We start from the raw sequence: 16,045 nt of genomic DNA on the forward strand, positions 1-16,045 counted from the left end.
TCTGGGCATTCATGAGGAACTGGGGACCATTGTGCACTAACATTGCCATTAGGTGGAGGGACTAACCCTGCTTCAATGAGAAGTTCAACAATGCAAGCTAGGAGATATAACAAAAAGGAAGGTAAAACACATAGTGAGCAACAGAAGTAGCTCAGCATTGCCATTGCTACAACGTGGAAGTAAACACCAACTCCCACAGTCTAATATCCATTGCAGCCCAGAGATCCATTGCAAGCACAGACCAAGGCAATATCTATTACAGACCCAGAGACCCACAGCCAATATCTATTACAAGCCCAGATAACCAGGCAATATTCATTACAAGCCTGGATTCCCACCACCAATATATATTAGAAGACCAGAGACCCACAGCCAATATCCTGAAGAAAGACTGGATAGACTCGGCTTGTACTCGCTGGAATTTAGAAGATTGCGGGGGAATCTTATAGAAACTTACTAAATTCTTAAGGGGTTGGACAGGCTAGATGCGGGAAGATTGTTCCCAATGTTGGGGAGGTCCAGAACAAGGGGTCACAGTTTAAGGATAAGGGGGAAGTCTTTTAGGACCGAGATGAGAAAGTTTTTTTTCACACAGAGAGTGGTGAGTCTGTGGAATTCTCTGCCACAGAAGGTAGTTGAGGCCAGTTCATTGGCTATATTTAAGAGGGAATTAGATGTGGCCCTTGTGGCTAAAGGGATCAGGGGGTATGGAGAGAAGGCAGGTATGGGATACTGAGTTGGATGATCAGCCATGATCATATTGAATGGCGGTGCAGGCTCGAAGGACCGAAGGGCCGAATGGCCTACTCCTGCACCTATTTTCTATGTTTCTATGTTTCTATCCGTACAAGCTCAGAGACTCTCACAACCATTATCTATTAGAGAGCCGCTGAGTCCCACTTATCTCAACCATATTTCCTCCCATCCTACCTCCTTGAAGGACTATATTCCACATACCCAGTTTCTCCATTTCCACAGTATCTATTGCAGATGAGTGCTCACCATAACTCCCCTCTGCAACAGCAGACACAGCATTCAACTGCATCTTCTGCTCTCAACTCTTCCCCTCCCAATCACAGATAGGAATACTTCCTTCTGGCTTCGCAAAGCAACAGCCTCCGCAGATCATCCTTTGAAATTCCCACCACGCTCGACAACGTCCTCTCAACAGATGCAGTTTTAGGTTAATTTGCTTCTCTAAATAGTTCCCAGCTTGTTGGCAGAGGATGAGAAAGTGAAATAACACAGAAGTATTATGAACCTTTGATTAAAGGTCAGTGTGGAATCGGTGGGCTGAATGGATTGTTTTCATGCTCAATATTTATCTCCACTTTCAACTTTTTGAAGTGATTGTAGCAGGGTCCCGACCCAAAACATCACCCATCCTTTTTCTCCACAGATGCTGCCTGACCCACTGAGTTACTCCAGCACTCTGTGAAACGTCACCCATTTTTTCTCTCCAGATATGCTGCCTGACCCGCTGCGTTACTCCAGCACTCTGTGAAACGCCACCTATCCATGTTCTCCAGAGATGCTGCCTGACCCGCTGAGTTACTCCAGCACTCTGTGAAACGCCACCTATCCTTTTTCTCCACAGATGCTGCCTGACCCGCTGAGTTACTCCAGCACTCTGTGAAACGTCACCTATCCATGTTCTCCAGAGATGCTGCCTGACCCGCTGAGTTACTCCAGCACTCTGTGAAACGTCACCTATCCATGTTCTCCAGAGATGCTGCCTGACCCGCTGAGTTACTGCAGCTTTTTGCGTCTGTCTTTCTGAAGGGACTTTTCTCTCTGATTCTCTGCTGTGTCTCTATCACCCACCGCCTTCCATCAGGCCTTTCCCTGCAACTGCGGGAAATGCAGTATCTATCTTTTTGCCTTTTTCTTTCCCACCATCCAAGGTGCCAAATAGTCTTTGCAGATTCAATGTCACGTCTAAAAGCCTTCACCTGCCACCATTGCTGGGCTAAAGAAAAGGATGAAAGACCTTTAATGAGGCCACACACTTGTTGAAGTGAAGTACAGCCTTTATCTGTCCACCAATTCTTTGTGATTTTGGACGACAATCCCTTAAGTAATTGGCATTTTTGACTCTCACGGGGGGGGGGGCACAGTGGTGAACGGTTGAGTTGCTGCCTTACAGCGCCAGACATCCGGGTTTAATCCTGATAACGGGTGCAGTCTGTACAGAGTTTGTACATTCTACCTGTGACTGCAAGGGGTTTTCTCCAGGTGTTCACATTTCTTCCCACATTCCAGAGACGTGCGGGTTTGTAGGTTAACTGACTTCTGTAAATTGCCCCTCGTGTGTAGAATGCAAAGCAGGGTTTACATAGAACTAGTGTGAATGGGTGATCGTTGATCAGTGCGGACTCGGTGGGCCGTAGGGCCTGGTTCCAAGCTGTATCTCTAAACTATAAACTACACTGAACTAAACTAAACTGAAACTGGGAGAGTTTCGTCCTCCATCACAATGTACCTCCTGTCCACCCACTCTGCACAAGCACATGAAACATGCAGTGCATTTCCAGTAGAGGAGTTTGAACCCATCCACCTCCATGGTCTTTGTTTCCTGACAGGCAGTGGGTGGGGAACTGGAACTACCATGAGCATAACAGTAGACACTGTGCTTGAACTTCCCAGCAGGATGAAGCTGTGGCTAATGTGCCCCCACAGGCCCGCCTCCCTGCTGTAGTGGTTGGAAGTTGTGGGGGGGGGGGGGTAAGCCTCTAGGGTCTCAGTCATCATCATTAGGCCAGGAGGAACCTGCCTTGTTCAGGCCCCACACAAATAACTTAAGAAGCAAATAATCCACAGGGCTTCCTGATCATCACCATGTGGCCTTCTACTGAAAAGACAACCTGATTGGGTTCAAGTTAAACTTGCTGACTCTTCCCATTAACATCATGGGATATCAGTGTGCACATGTATTAGGACCTTTAGATTTAAATGAATGAATTAATAAGTTTATTGGCCAAGTATGTGCATATACAAGGAATGTGCCTTGGTGCTCCGCTCACAAATGACAACACAAACATATAGTTAACAATTAAGAATAAAGCATAAACACATCAAAACAATAAGGATACAACATTACGGTCTAAACATGTGGGTGAAAATAAACCAGAGCAAAAAAGAGACTACAGACTTTGGTTATTGAGTAGGACTATCACTCGTGGAAAAAAGCTGTTTTTATGTCTGGCTGTGGCTGCTTTGACAGTCCGGAGTCGCCTTCCAGAGGGAAGTGCTTCAAAAAGTTTATGGCCAGGGTGAGAGGGGTCAGAGATGATCTTGCCCGCTCGCTTCCTGGCCCTTGCAGTATACAGTTCATCAATGGGGCGGAAGGTTGCAAGGGGAATGGGGGGAAGAGATACAACGCAGAAACAGGCTCTCCTGCCCACCGAGTCGGCGCCGGCCTGCAATCACCCCGTACACTAACACTATCCTGCACACGAGGGGCAATTTACAATTTTACAGAAGCTAATTAAGCTGCGAAGCTGTATGTCTTTAGAGTGTGGGAGGAAACCGGAGCACCTGGAGAAAACCCACGCGGTCGCAGGGAGAACGTACAAGCCGGGTATCTGGCGCTGTAAGGCAGCAATTCTACTGCTGTACCACCGTGCCGCCCAGTATTGTTGAATTATTATTACGTGACCTCTGTTGGTCTGGCAAAATGGATAATCTGGCAAGGCTCTGGAACCACGGGTGCAGGAAAACCTGTAATATGAATATCGCAACATCTCTATCACAATAATCATCTACTGTGGGTTATGAGCATGCGTGCACACATTCACACTGTAATGTTAGGGATGCATGTGTCTGCCCCTCCAACAACCAACAAGTTTATAATCCTGCATACGCCCCGGCTGACATAGCGTCCTTTACAGAACCTTCACTGTGCGCAGACGTTCACACAGTTCTCATTCATTCCACTTCCAAGCCTTGCCAAGAACATTAGTGCTGAACCCCTGCTCCCAGCGAGACCAAGGGTCTGAGAATGCAAAGAGTCGTTTGCCAGCCACTGGATCACCGCACTGAATGGACAGAAAGCCGAGGCTGTGAGCTGTTGCTTTGTTCATCATTGTCCTCTGTTCAGCATTTCTGATGGGGAAAGGCCACAAAAGCTGCAAACACAACAACATTGATCAATTTCCATAGACCTGATAGTTCTTCAATTGTCCCGAGGGTTTCAGACATTACAGAAGGACAAGGATGTTGGAATTGTGGTCTAAGACCACCCTGTGAATCAGCCTGGGACTGCCGTGTGCTAACCGCTGGCACAGGGCGGAGGAAACTCACCGAGGACACTGAACCATTCTGGCCCTTGGGTTCAACTCCCTCCCCGTGAAGAAGTCTCTGTCTCCACTCAGAAACCTTCCTGTTACTTTACACAGGAGATCGACAATATGGAAACACAACGCTACTCAGGAATAAAAGCAGTATGTGCCTGGAACACCCGGCGAGCTTGTTCTAACGAAGACCCTCAAACAAATTGATAAACTCTCTTTCTCTGTGATATTCTAAGCTTGCGCACCATCTTTTCACATTTAGTTTAGCTTAGTTTAGTTTAGTTTAGTTTAGAGACACAGCGAGGAAACAGGCCCTTCGGCCCACCGAGTCCGCACCTACCAGCGATCCCCACACCCTAGCACTACCCTACACACACTAGGGACAATTTTACATTTATACCGAGCCATTTAACCTACAAACCTGCATGTCTTTGGAGTGTGGGAAGAAACCAAAGATCTCGGAGAGAACCCACCTGGTCACAGGGAGAACATACAAACTCCGTACAGACAGCACCCGTAGTCAGGATCGAACCTGGGCCTATGGCTCTAGAAGGCAGTAGCTGTACCATTATGCCACCATGCCGACACATTTATATTGATCAACACGGTTATTTTGGATTCGAACTTTAAACCCAAACAAAGGCACAAAGTGAGCAGCTGTATGTCACTGCTATTTTCTGTTACTATTTCAGATTTCTAGTGCTCATAGTTTCCAACAATAACTGGGAACAGATAAGGCTGGGAGCAGTCAATGAGGTAATAATTTCCCGCTTCATTACACTCTTATTTAGCAATATGAGTACCAGAGCAATTTAAAACAAAAATGCCATTACTAATCCAAGAAGCTTTTGCACACATAAACAGCAATGCCTCTTTGAACAAGTTTTGATTATAAGTGTTCATCTTATTTTAAATTTCTGTACTTTATCTTCCCAAACATTACTCCACTTTATCTAATGTTGATTTATGTTATCCATTTGCATTGCTCCACTGCTTACAATATGTGATCTTGACAAGTATGTCTCCTGGAATCTTGCTTTCAGTAGCTACACGGTTCTGTTCTGTATAAAACCTTGTCAAATAAATATGGGCTGACTTCTCTTTTTTCAGAGACTTCAGCTCTCCTCCCCAAATGCTGACTCTTCAATTTAATATTTTATATTTAGTTTAGTTTAGTTTAATTTAGGGGTACAGTGCAGAAACAGGCCCTTCTGCCCACCGAGACCATGCTGACCAGTGATCATCCCGTACAGTTACACTGTCCTACACACCAGGAACAATTTACAATCAGTATCAAAGTCAATTAACCTACAAACCTGTAGGTCTTCGGAGCGCGGGAGGAAACCAGAGCACCCAGGGAAAACCCACGCAGTCACGGATCAGAAGGTACTAACTCCGTACAGACAGCACCCATAGTCAGAATCGAACCCACGTCTCCCGCGCTGTAAGGCAGCAACTCTACCGCTGCGCCACCGTGCCGCCCAGCGCCAGCCCATTTGTTATCTTGTTGACCAATTTTATTAGCATGGCGCACTCTTATGTGGAAAATTATTTTCTGTGCCCTGGTAAACATGAGGTGAGGAATGTCAATTACCATAAGTGGGAGGCTGGCAAGAGAACTCAAACGTTCAAACAAATTGGCAGACAGATTCTCAGCATGTTTTCAGACACAAGATAAACAACCACACAAACACACATGCCCAAGCAAGTGTACAAATGAGGTGAGCCTCCAAACATGCAGGTTCATTCATTACGTGAGATCTGCCATTCAGCACAGGCTTAGGGTCACTTCAGAAACCAGCGCTCTTTATGTGAAGTTTGCACATTCCCCTCTTTGACCCTGTGGGCTTCCTCCAGGTGCTCTGGTTTCCTCCCACACCCTAAAGATGTGTGGAGGAACGAACTGCAGATGCTGGTTTATACCGGAGATATACACAAAGTGCTGGAGCAACACAGCGGGTCAGGCAGTTGGTGACGTTTCGGGTTGGAACCCTTCTTGAGACTGGAAGTAGGGTGGGGGGAACTGGAAGTGGGAAAAGGCCAGAATAAATCGAGGCTGGCAACAGATGTCCAAGGATGGGTGTGTAGGATAGTGTTAGTGTTCCGGGATCGCTGGTCGGTGAGGACTTGGTGGGCCGAAGGGCCTGTTTTACGTGCTGTATCTCCAAACTAAACTAAACTAAACTAAAAAAGACAAATATTCAACGTGACAAACATGGTGAGGAGTTGGCCATGGAGTTACTCAAGACTGCTACTCCTCCCAGTAACATGATGACGAATCCAATGCTTCAATTTGTCCTTCCTGCCCAATATCCCCTCATTGACAAGAGTCCAAAAGTATTTCAAACTCACTGGTTAATAAACTAAATAACGAGGCAATCAGAGTCCGGGGCTATTGAGAATTCAAAAATATTACAACCCAGTAAGTGAAAGGTTTCTTATCTCAGTCATGAATATCTAGCACCCTATTTGGAGAAAAGGGTTTGGACTCCACAATGGAGAGGAGTCATGTTTTTAGCCATCTGTTTTTCTCAGGATCTTATGGTTCAATGAGGTCATAGAACATAGAACAGACCAGCACAGGAATAAGCCCTTCGACCCACAATGTTTGTGCCGAACATGATGCCAAGTGAACCTGATCTCATCTGCCTGTACAAGATCCGTACCCCTCTATTCTCTGTACTTCCATGAGACTATCTAAAAGCCTCTGAAAGGCCACTATAATTTCTGCCGCTGTCACCACTCCTGGCAATGCGTTCCAGACCCCCACCACTCTCTGCGTAAAAAATACACACGTCTCCATTAAATGTTCTCTCTCTCACCGTATAGCTAAGTCGTTTAGTATCGGACATTTCCACCTTGGGAAAAAGATTCTGACTGTCTACATTCTTGTTCTGTGAGTCTGCTTCATTAGACAACCTCTTCATCCAAACATCAATCTAGTATATCCATTTTGCACCAAATCTGGGCAAAACGCACTAGATGCTCTGGTTATAACTGTTCATCATGGAGCTCTTGATCCTCTGGTCCGAATACACACAGGTACTTCAACAAAGACATCTGCCAGGCACCAGTTGACATGCTGGGCAACACAGTTGCTAGAGCTGCTGTTTCACACACAAGAGACCCGGGTTCAATCCTGACCTTGGGTGCTATCTCTGTGGAGTTTGCATGTTCTCCATGTGACCACGTGGGTTTCCTCCGGGTGCTTCGGTTTCCTCCCACACCCTAGCACCTGCTCCCTGTGTTGACAGAGCCCCCGACCTTGCACTGGGTTCTCATATTCTGTTGCATGCCGTGGAAGCCTTGCCTCAGCGTTGTGGTTTGGGTGCACAGGTCTTCCCAGACCAGAGGTTCCTCCATCGGGACATGATAACATATATATAATGATGATCCGTGCCTGCTGGCCGTTACCATGGAGACTTCCATGAGATGTGGAGAGTGCTTTAGCCAGAGAGACGGCCACTCTCCATCACATCCAGCAGGAGATGATGAGTCAGTCTGCAGGATCCAGGTGGTTTTTGTTGACACATGGTCTGAGTCCCCAGCGATGGCTGCAATCATATCTCAGCACGGTGGCGCAGCGGTAGAGTTGCTGCCTTACAGCGAATGCAGCGCCGGAGACTCAGGTTCGATCCTGACTATGGGCGCCATCTGTACGGAGTTTGTACGTTCTCCCCGTGACCTGCGTGGGTTTTCTCCGAGATCTTCGGTTTCCTCCCACACTCCAAAGACGTACAGGTATGTAGGTTAATTGGCTGGGTAAAATGTAAAAATTGTCCCTAGTGTGTGTAGGATAGTGTTAATGTGCGGGGATCGCTGGCCGGCGCAGACTCAGTGGGCCGAAGGGCCTGTTTCCACGCTGTATCTCTAAATCAAAAAAAATCTAAATCTAAATCTAAACCACTCACCATAGCCTGTCCAATTCCAAACCTCACCGACAACCTCTCCACTGAGCCATGGGCGATTTTTCACGCAATTTATACCAGGTTTCCAGCACAGTATGCTGTTATTAATGCATCTCTCTATTTATAATGCTATAAATAGACGCAGCACGGTGGCGCAGCGGTAGATTTTCTGTCTTACAGCGCGAAAGACCCGGGTTCGATCTTGACTACGGGTGCTGTCTGTACGGAGTTTGTACGTTCTCTCCATGACCAGCGTGGGTTTTCTCCGGGTGCCCCAGTTTCCTGCCACACTCTAAAGACGTACATGTTTGTAGGTTAATTGGCTTTGGTAAAAAAAATTGTCCTATTGTGTGTATGGTAGTGCTACTGTACGGGGATCGCTGGTCGGCATGGGTTCGGTGGGCCGAAGAGCCTGTTAATGCGCTGAATCTCTAAACTATACTAAACTAAATAACCCTTTTAAATGTTTGTTCTAATCTTGTTGCTGCAAACCCACCCTATGGCTAAGCAAGGTGTCAGCGTACACCAAGTGTGCTCCTATTAAGCTGTGTAGAATTACAGCAAGACTTGCTGCTACTCCAATCCCTTGCAATAAAGATCATAAGCCATTTGACTTTTCTAATTGTTTGTTGCACATGTATGTTCACATTCTGTACTTCATAAACCAAGCAATCAAGAATTCCTGTACCCCAGCATTTACAAATTCCTTCCATTCAAAAACTTTTGCTCTAGAATTTCATCAATCGGTTTTTGGAAAGTGGAGTATAAAATTGTAGAGAAAGTGACAGGGAGCAGATTGTATGGATGTGGAGAAGACCACTCAGGGACAAGATAGGTACATTATGCTGGAGTAACTCAGCGGGTCAGGCAGCATCTATAGAGAAAATGGATAGGTGAGGTTTAGGGGTGAGACTCTTCTTCAGACTGAGTCAGTGGGGAGGGAAACTAGAGACATGAAAATGTTCAGAACAAATCAGAGCCAACACCGATGACCAAAGAAAGGTGGAGCCCACAATGGCCGATTGTTGGCTGTGGAAGAAGTGACAATAAAGGGAAATATGGATGCAACAGTGGAGCTGGAAGGATGATGAGGGTGGTGGAGAGGCTCCCTCCACAGGGAGGGGAGATGGAGGGGGGGAGAGAAGGTTATGTTGGGGCAGGTAACTAAGGGAGAAGATTGGAAGATAGACACAGAATGCTGGAGTAACCCAGCGGGTCAGGCAACATCTTTGGAGAAAATGTATAGGTGATTGCAATAAAGAACAAAGGCCATTTGACTTCTAATTGTTTGTTGCAGGTGGGGACCCTTCTTCAGACTAATTGTGGTGGGGGGAGGAACAGGAGTTTGAAGATTGTGGAGGAAATTGGATTGAGCTGGAAAGAAAGTTGGGCAGGAAGAGAGATGTTTGAGTGTGTGAAAATCAGAATGTTGCATGAAGACATTTAAGACTGGTGTCAAGGAAGACATCAGGGCATTAGAGGGAAGAAGAGGCTACAGGGTAAAGATCATTTGGGTTGATCATGTGTGAGGCTGGGATCCAATGAGGCTTTGGTACCAAACAGTTTTGCATAATACACTAATGCTCATCATTTGGGTCTTCTGCTGTGTGGGACATCATTAAAGAACGCTGATGCTGTGGGCTCGTGTTTATCTGTGTCCTTCAATACATCACCATGTTTCAAGGTTACAGGGTCATAGAGCCAAAAGGCACAAAAACAAGCCCTTCAGCCCAACGTGCCCATACTGGCTAAGATGTCCCACCATGGCCAGACACACCAGCCTACATTTGATCCCTATCCCTCGAAACCTTTCCTATCCCTGCACCTGTCGAGATGTTGTATTGTACCTACATCCTATGGTAGCTTGTTCCATACACCCACCACCCTCTGTGTGTAAAGTTGCCCCTCTGGTTCCTATTAAATCTTTCCCCTCTCACCTTAAACCTATGATTCTTCATTCACCGACTCTGGGTAAGTGAATCTGTGCATTCATCTTATCTACTCTGTCACAGAGGGTCAATGGAGTACTCATTTTAGTTTAGTTCAGCGTGGACACAGGCCCTTCGACCCATCGAGTCCATGCAGCACATCAACACTATCCTACACATACTAAGGCCAATTTGCATTTATACCAAGTATACAAACCCAAGCCAATGAACCTACAAACTTGCACGTCTTTGGAGTGTGGGAGGAAACTGAAGATATCAGAGAAATCCCACGCGGTCACTGGGAGAACGTACAAACTCTGTACAGACAGCATCCGTAGTCGGGATCGAACCCACATCTCTGTGCTGCAAGCGCTGTAAAGCAGCAATTCTACCGCTGCGCCATCATGCCACAAAATACGGGGTAATTCTTAAATACAGGGCAAACAAACCTGGGACCTTCTCCATCCACTGAGAGGGAAGTCAGAACCAGGGTCTAATATCTCAGATGAAAGGTAGCACTTCCTCGGTATTATGCTGTATGTGTTGGTCTTGGTATTTGGGATCAAGACTCTGGCGAGAAACATGAACTAAACTCTGTTCAACTCAGTGAAAAGATCTTAGTTTAGTTCATTATTGTCACATATTGTCACGTGTACCGAGACACAGTGAAACGCTTTGTGGTGCAAGCTATCCAGATAGCAAAAAGACCAGACATCATTACAATCAAGCTGCCCATTGTGTACAGGTACAGATTAAAGGCTATATTGTTTAGTGCAAGAAGTACAAATTGTTTAGTCGAGTGAAGTACAAATAAAGATAGTTCAATGGTCTCCAGTGAAGTAGACGAGGGGTCAGGACTTTCTCCAGTCGGTGAGAGGATGCTTCAGTTGCCTGGTAACAGCTGGGAGGAAACTATCCCTGAATCTAGATGTGGTGGCTTTTGAGCTGAGGAGATATGAACGAGAACATATCAAGAAATTTACAACACAGATTGGTTCCAGTTGCAGATATTTACAACCAGATTAAAGGAGATGGGTTGAGTTTGAACAACAACCATTCTGGACTAGACACAAATAGGGGTGGGTTACACAAATCATAATTCACATTCACCTAAGGATGGTTGAGACCCAATTTCCAAGCCAAACATCTGCCCTTGTTTAAACATCTGCCTTTGTATAAACAACATCTGTATCCTCTGGAAGATCCTTTCCAGAAATGTGAAATAGAGGAACCTGTCTCAGACAGCATAGTTCTACTTCTCCTGGCATAATTCTACTTCTCATGCGTGTTAAGTACCAAGAGGTTAAAATATAATTTAACATTCCACACACATGGCTCGATGCAGATTGAAAAACACTTCTGGTTCATTAAACCCTTCTCTGGCAACTTGTAGTTACTAAAGTTCTTAGAATAACAGAGGCCATGCCAAGACACCTCTTACATAAAAACACAGGAATCAAGGGGTAAAAGACTTTCATATGTAACAGGAAATTTTAGAATCTACAAAAGTTGTTATAACACAGCCTAACAAGTGTAGAGCTGGCACTTTCTAATCTGCACAGGATGATGGCTTGTTTCGCAGGGGCTTGTGAAAGAGTGCACATCTGCCCAGCGCAAAAAGGCATTCTGTCTTTAGACCTCAGAGTTTAGAGATACAGCTCGGAAACAGGCACTTCGACCAAAAATCACCCCACACACTAACACTAACCTGCACACTAGGGACAATTTACAATTCTTACTGAAGCCAATTAACTTACAAACCTATACTTCAAGACCTCTATACCTTCTATATCTAGAATTCATAAACCGGAGATGCAATCAGACTTGGGAGTGCTGGTGCAGGATTTAATTTGTTCATTTGCAGTTAACATGCACGCTGAATTGGTAGTGAGGAAGGTGAATGGAATTCCGAGAAATTCGAGAAATGGAATTTCATTTATTTCGAGAGGACTGGAATTTCAAAACAGGGATGTGATGCTGAGGCTCCATAAGGTGCTGGTCAGACCGCATTTGGAGTATTGTGAGCAATTTTGGGTCCTATATCCGAGGAAGGATATATTGGCGCTGGGGAGGGTCCAGAGGCCATAGCATCAGAATAAAAGGACGTACCTTTACAAAGGGCTCACCAGCAAAGATACTAGAGGAGCAAGATAGACCACTCGATCCTAAAAAACCGTAGTATGTCCTGGCGCCATTTTATCATATCATATCATATCATATATATACAGCCGGAAACAGGCCTTTTCGGCCCTCCAAGTCCGTGCCGCCCAGCGATCCCCGCACATTAACACTATCCTACACCCACTAGGGACAATTTTTACATTTACCCAGCCAATTAACCTACATGCCTGTACGTCTTTGGAGTGTGGGAGGAAACCGAAGATCTCGGAGTAAACCCACGCAGGTCACGGGGAGAACGTACAAACTCCGTACAGACGGCGCCCGTAGTCAGGATCGAACCTGAGTCTCCGGCGCTGCATTCGCTGTAAAGCAGCAACTCTACCGCTGCGCTACCGTGCCGTAGACAGAAACTTGCAGAAACATTTAAAAAGAAAAATAACAAAAATCTGTGAATTGATAGATGAGATATATTCTGCATTTTAATGGTATCATCACAAATACGGTTCCCCCAAAACACTGATTACACTGCGAGAGGCATAACAGACGGTGGGCTTTGCCTACTAAAATGGGGGACGTTACGCTCCTTTGCGTACTACACTTCAGTATAGGCGATTTCAACGGAGTGGTCCATCTTGTTCCTCTAGTATCTTTGCTCACCAGCGCCTGATGAAGCCTCGGCATCCTGTCTTTGCTTTTACATTCTGGTCCCCTTGAAGGCATTTGCCGACATCCTGCAAAGTAACCTTTCAGGAATCCTTCACGAGCATTCACAAGTCCCTTTGCACCTCCGATTTCTAAATACTCTCTCATTTAGAAAGCAGTCTACACCTTTATTCCTTCTACCAAAATGCATCACCGTACACTTTGTTATGCTGTGCTCCATTTGCCACTTCGCTGGGCACTGTCCCAACCTGCCCAAGTCCATCTGCAGCCTCCCTGCTTCCTCCACACTACCTGCCCATCCCCCTATCTCAGTATCATCTGCAAACTTGGCTACAAAGCCACAAAATCCACCATGCAGATCATTACTGTACAACGTGAAATGATGCGAATCCCAATACTGACCCCTGCAGAACACCACTAGTCACTGGCTGCCAGCCACAGAAGACCCCCTTTATTGCCACTCTTTGCATTTTGCCAGTCAGCCACTCTTCTATCCATGCTAGAACCTGGTCTCTAATACCATGGGCTCCTATCGTGTTTAGCAGACTCACGTGTGGCACTTTATCAAAGGCCTTCTGAACATCCAAGTAAACAACATCCACTGACTCGCCTTTGTCTGTCCTGCTTGTTACCTCCTCAAAAAGCTGCAACAGATTTGTCAGGCAAGACCTCCCCTTAACAAAACCATCCTGGCTTTGGCCTATTTTAACGGTGACACGGTGGCGCAGCAGTACAGTCACTGCCTTACAGCGCTTACAGTGCCAGAGACCCAGGTTTGATCCTGGCTATGGGTGTTTGTCTGTACCTTCTCCACGTGACTTACGTGCGTTTTCTCTGAGAACCTTGATTTCCTCCCACACTCCAAAGACGTACAGGTTTGTAGATTAATTGGCTTGATATAAATGTTTAAAAATTGTCCCTATTGTATGATAGTGTTAGTGTGCGGGGAATTGCTGGTCAGTGCGAACTCGGTGGGCCGAAGGGACTGTTTCCACGCTGTATCTCTAAAAAAAAATAGTATCATGAGCATCCAAATATCCCAAAACCTTATCCTTAATAATAATGGACTCTACAACTGGGCTAATTGACCCCATACAGATAGAGCCGACTTACGCAATGGGTGCCTTCGGTAAACTCACACTTATGTAAACAATTCTGTACTCAGTCCCTTGTGCAAATAAGGCGGTTTGTAATTTCCAGAATGCTGTACGGTCACGCAGGTTTACAGTGGAAACACGCTGATAATGGTGGCGGTGCTTACCCAGAATGCCGTGTGCTGCGGAAAGTGCCCTGGATGCAGCTAGGTGCCGCTGAAACAGTTAATGCTCTCGGTGATTGATACAAAAACCTGGAGTAACTCAGCGGGTCAGGCAGCATCTGTGGAGAGAAGGAATGGGTGACGTTTCACAGAGTGCTGGAGTAACTCAGCGGGACAGGCAGGAGAGAAGGAATTGGTGGTGTTTCGGGTGGAGACCCTTCTCTGGTTAGGGGATAAGGGAAACAAGAGCTACAGACGATGATGTGGAGAGATAAAGAACAATGAAGGAAAGATATGCAAAATATGCAAGATATGTAACGATGATAAAGGAAATAGGCCGTTGTTAGCTGTTTGTAGGGTGAAAATAAAAAGCTAGTGCGACTTGGGTGGGGGAGGGATTTTTTTTTTTTTATATCAAAAAATACTTTATTCAAGTAATAAATATCATTTACAAAACATCTTTTTTAAACAAACCCATCCGACATTTCCGGAGGTTACATATTCAATACAGGCATTTACTTAGACATTTACATACATTTACATACATAATCCCTTATTTGGAGGGGCGTCTCTCTCCACCACACCCTGCCACCCCCCCCCTTGTCCAGCAGCGGAAGGATCCTAGACTGTGGTCCTCCCCCACAGGGCCTTGGCGTTGGCTGCACCGAGCTTCAGAGCGTCCCTCAGCACGTACTCCTGCAGTCTGCAGTGGGCCAGTCGGCAACATTCCTTGACGGACAGCTCGCTCCGCTGGGAGGTCAACAAGGATCGGGCAGACCAAAGAGCGTCTTTCACCGAGTTGATGACCTTCCAGCAGCACTCGATGTCAGTCTCGGAATGCGTCCCTGGGAACAGTCCGTAGAGCACAGAGTCCTCTGTGACGGAGCTGCTCGGAATGAATCGTGACCGGGACCCCTGCAGACCTCTCCAGACTCTCCTGGCAAATCCACACTCTTTGAAGAGGTGGGCCAGGGATAGGGAGAAAGGGAATGCCGGGGCTACTTGAAGTGAGAGAAATCAATATTCATACCACTGGGCTTTAAGCTTCCCAAGCGAAATATGAGATGCTGTTCCTCTATTTTGCATTTAGCCTCACTCTGACAATGCAGGAGACCGAGGCCAGAAAGGTCTGTGTGGAATGGGAAGGAGAATTAAAGTGTCCAACAACCGGGAGATCAGTTGGTTCACACTTCCTGCTGATCATGGCCAGATTATATGCTTCCTCTTTTGCTGTTATGCTGTGTTTGACTTCCTTTGCCAGCCACGGTTGCCTCATTCTCCCCTTGGTATGTTTCTTCCTCTTTGGAATGAAAAGATCCTGACTCTTCCAAATTACTCCCAGAAACACCCGCCATTGCTGCTCTGCCATCGTTCCTGCTGGGGACCCCTTCCCATCTACATCAGCCAGCTCATCCCTCATGTTGTCGACCTCTCCGTGGTGAGCCCTGTCAACTGCCCTCAGTCAGGCGAACGACAACAAACAGAGACAGCAGAAGCAGAAGCAGCTTCATAACTTCTGCTGCCTCAAACGCGAGAAGAAGTAGATCCCTCAAGCCTCTGTAACAGCCATACTGATACACGCAGTGCTGGAGTAACTCAGCGGGACAGGTAGCATCTCAGGAGAGAAGGAATGGGTGATGTTTCGGGTCGAGACCCATCTTCAGAGTCTCAGTTACACCGCCATTTTGTGTCTATCTTTGGTTTAAACCAGCATCTGCAGTTCCTTCCTACGCAGTAATACTGATACATCTGATTTCAGCTTCCCCCTCTCAAACTGCTAGGGTAAGAGGGGGGGGGGGGGGGGAGAGAGAGAGGGGAGGGAAGGCAATGCATGACTTACTTGAAATGAGAGAAATCAATCAAGTCAAGTCAATT

Source organism: Rhinoraja longicauda, chromosome 29 (assembly GCF_053455715.1).
Source record: "Rhinoraja longicauda isolate Sanriku21f chromosome 29, sRhiLon1.1, whole genome shotgun sequence".
Classification (NCBI taxonomy): domain Eukaryota; kingdom Metazoa; phylum Chordata; class Chondrichthyes; order Rajiformes; family Arhynchobatidae; genus Rhinoraja; species Rhinoraja longicauda.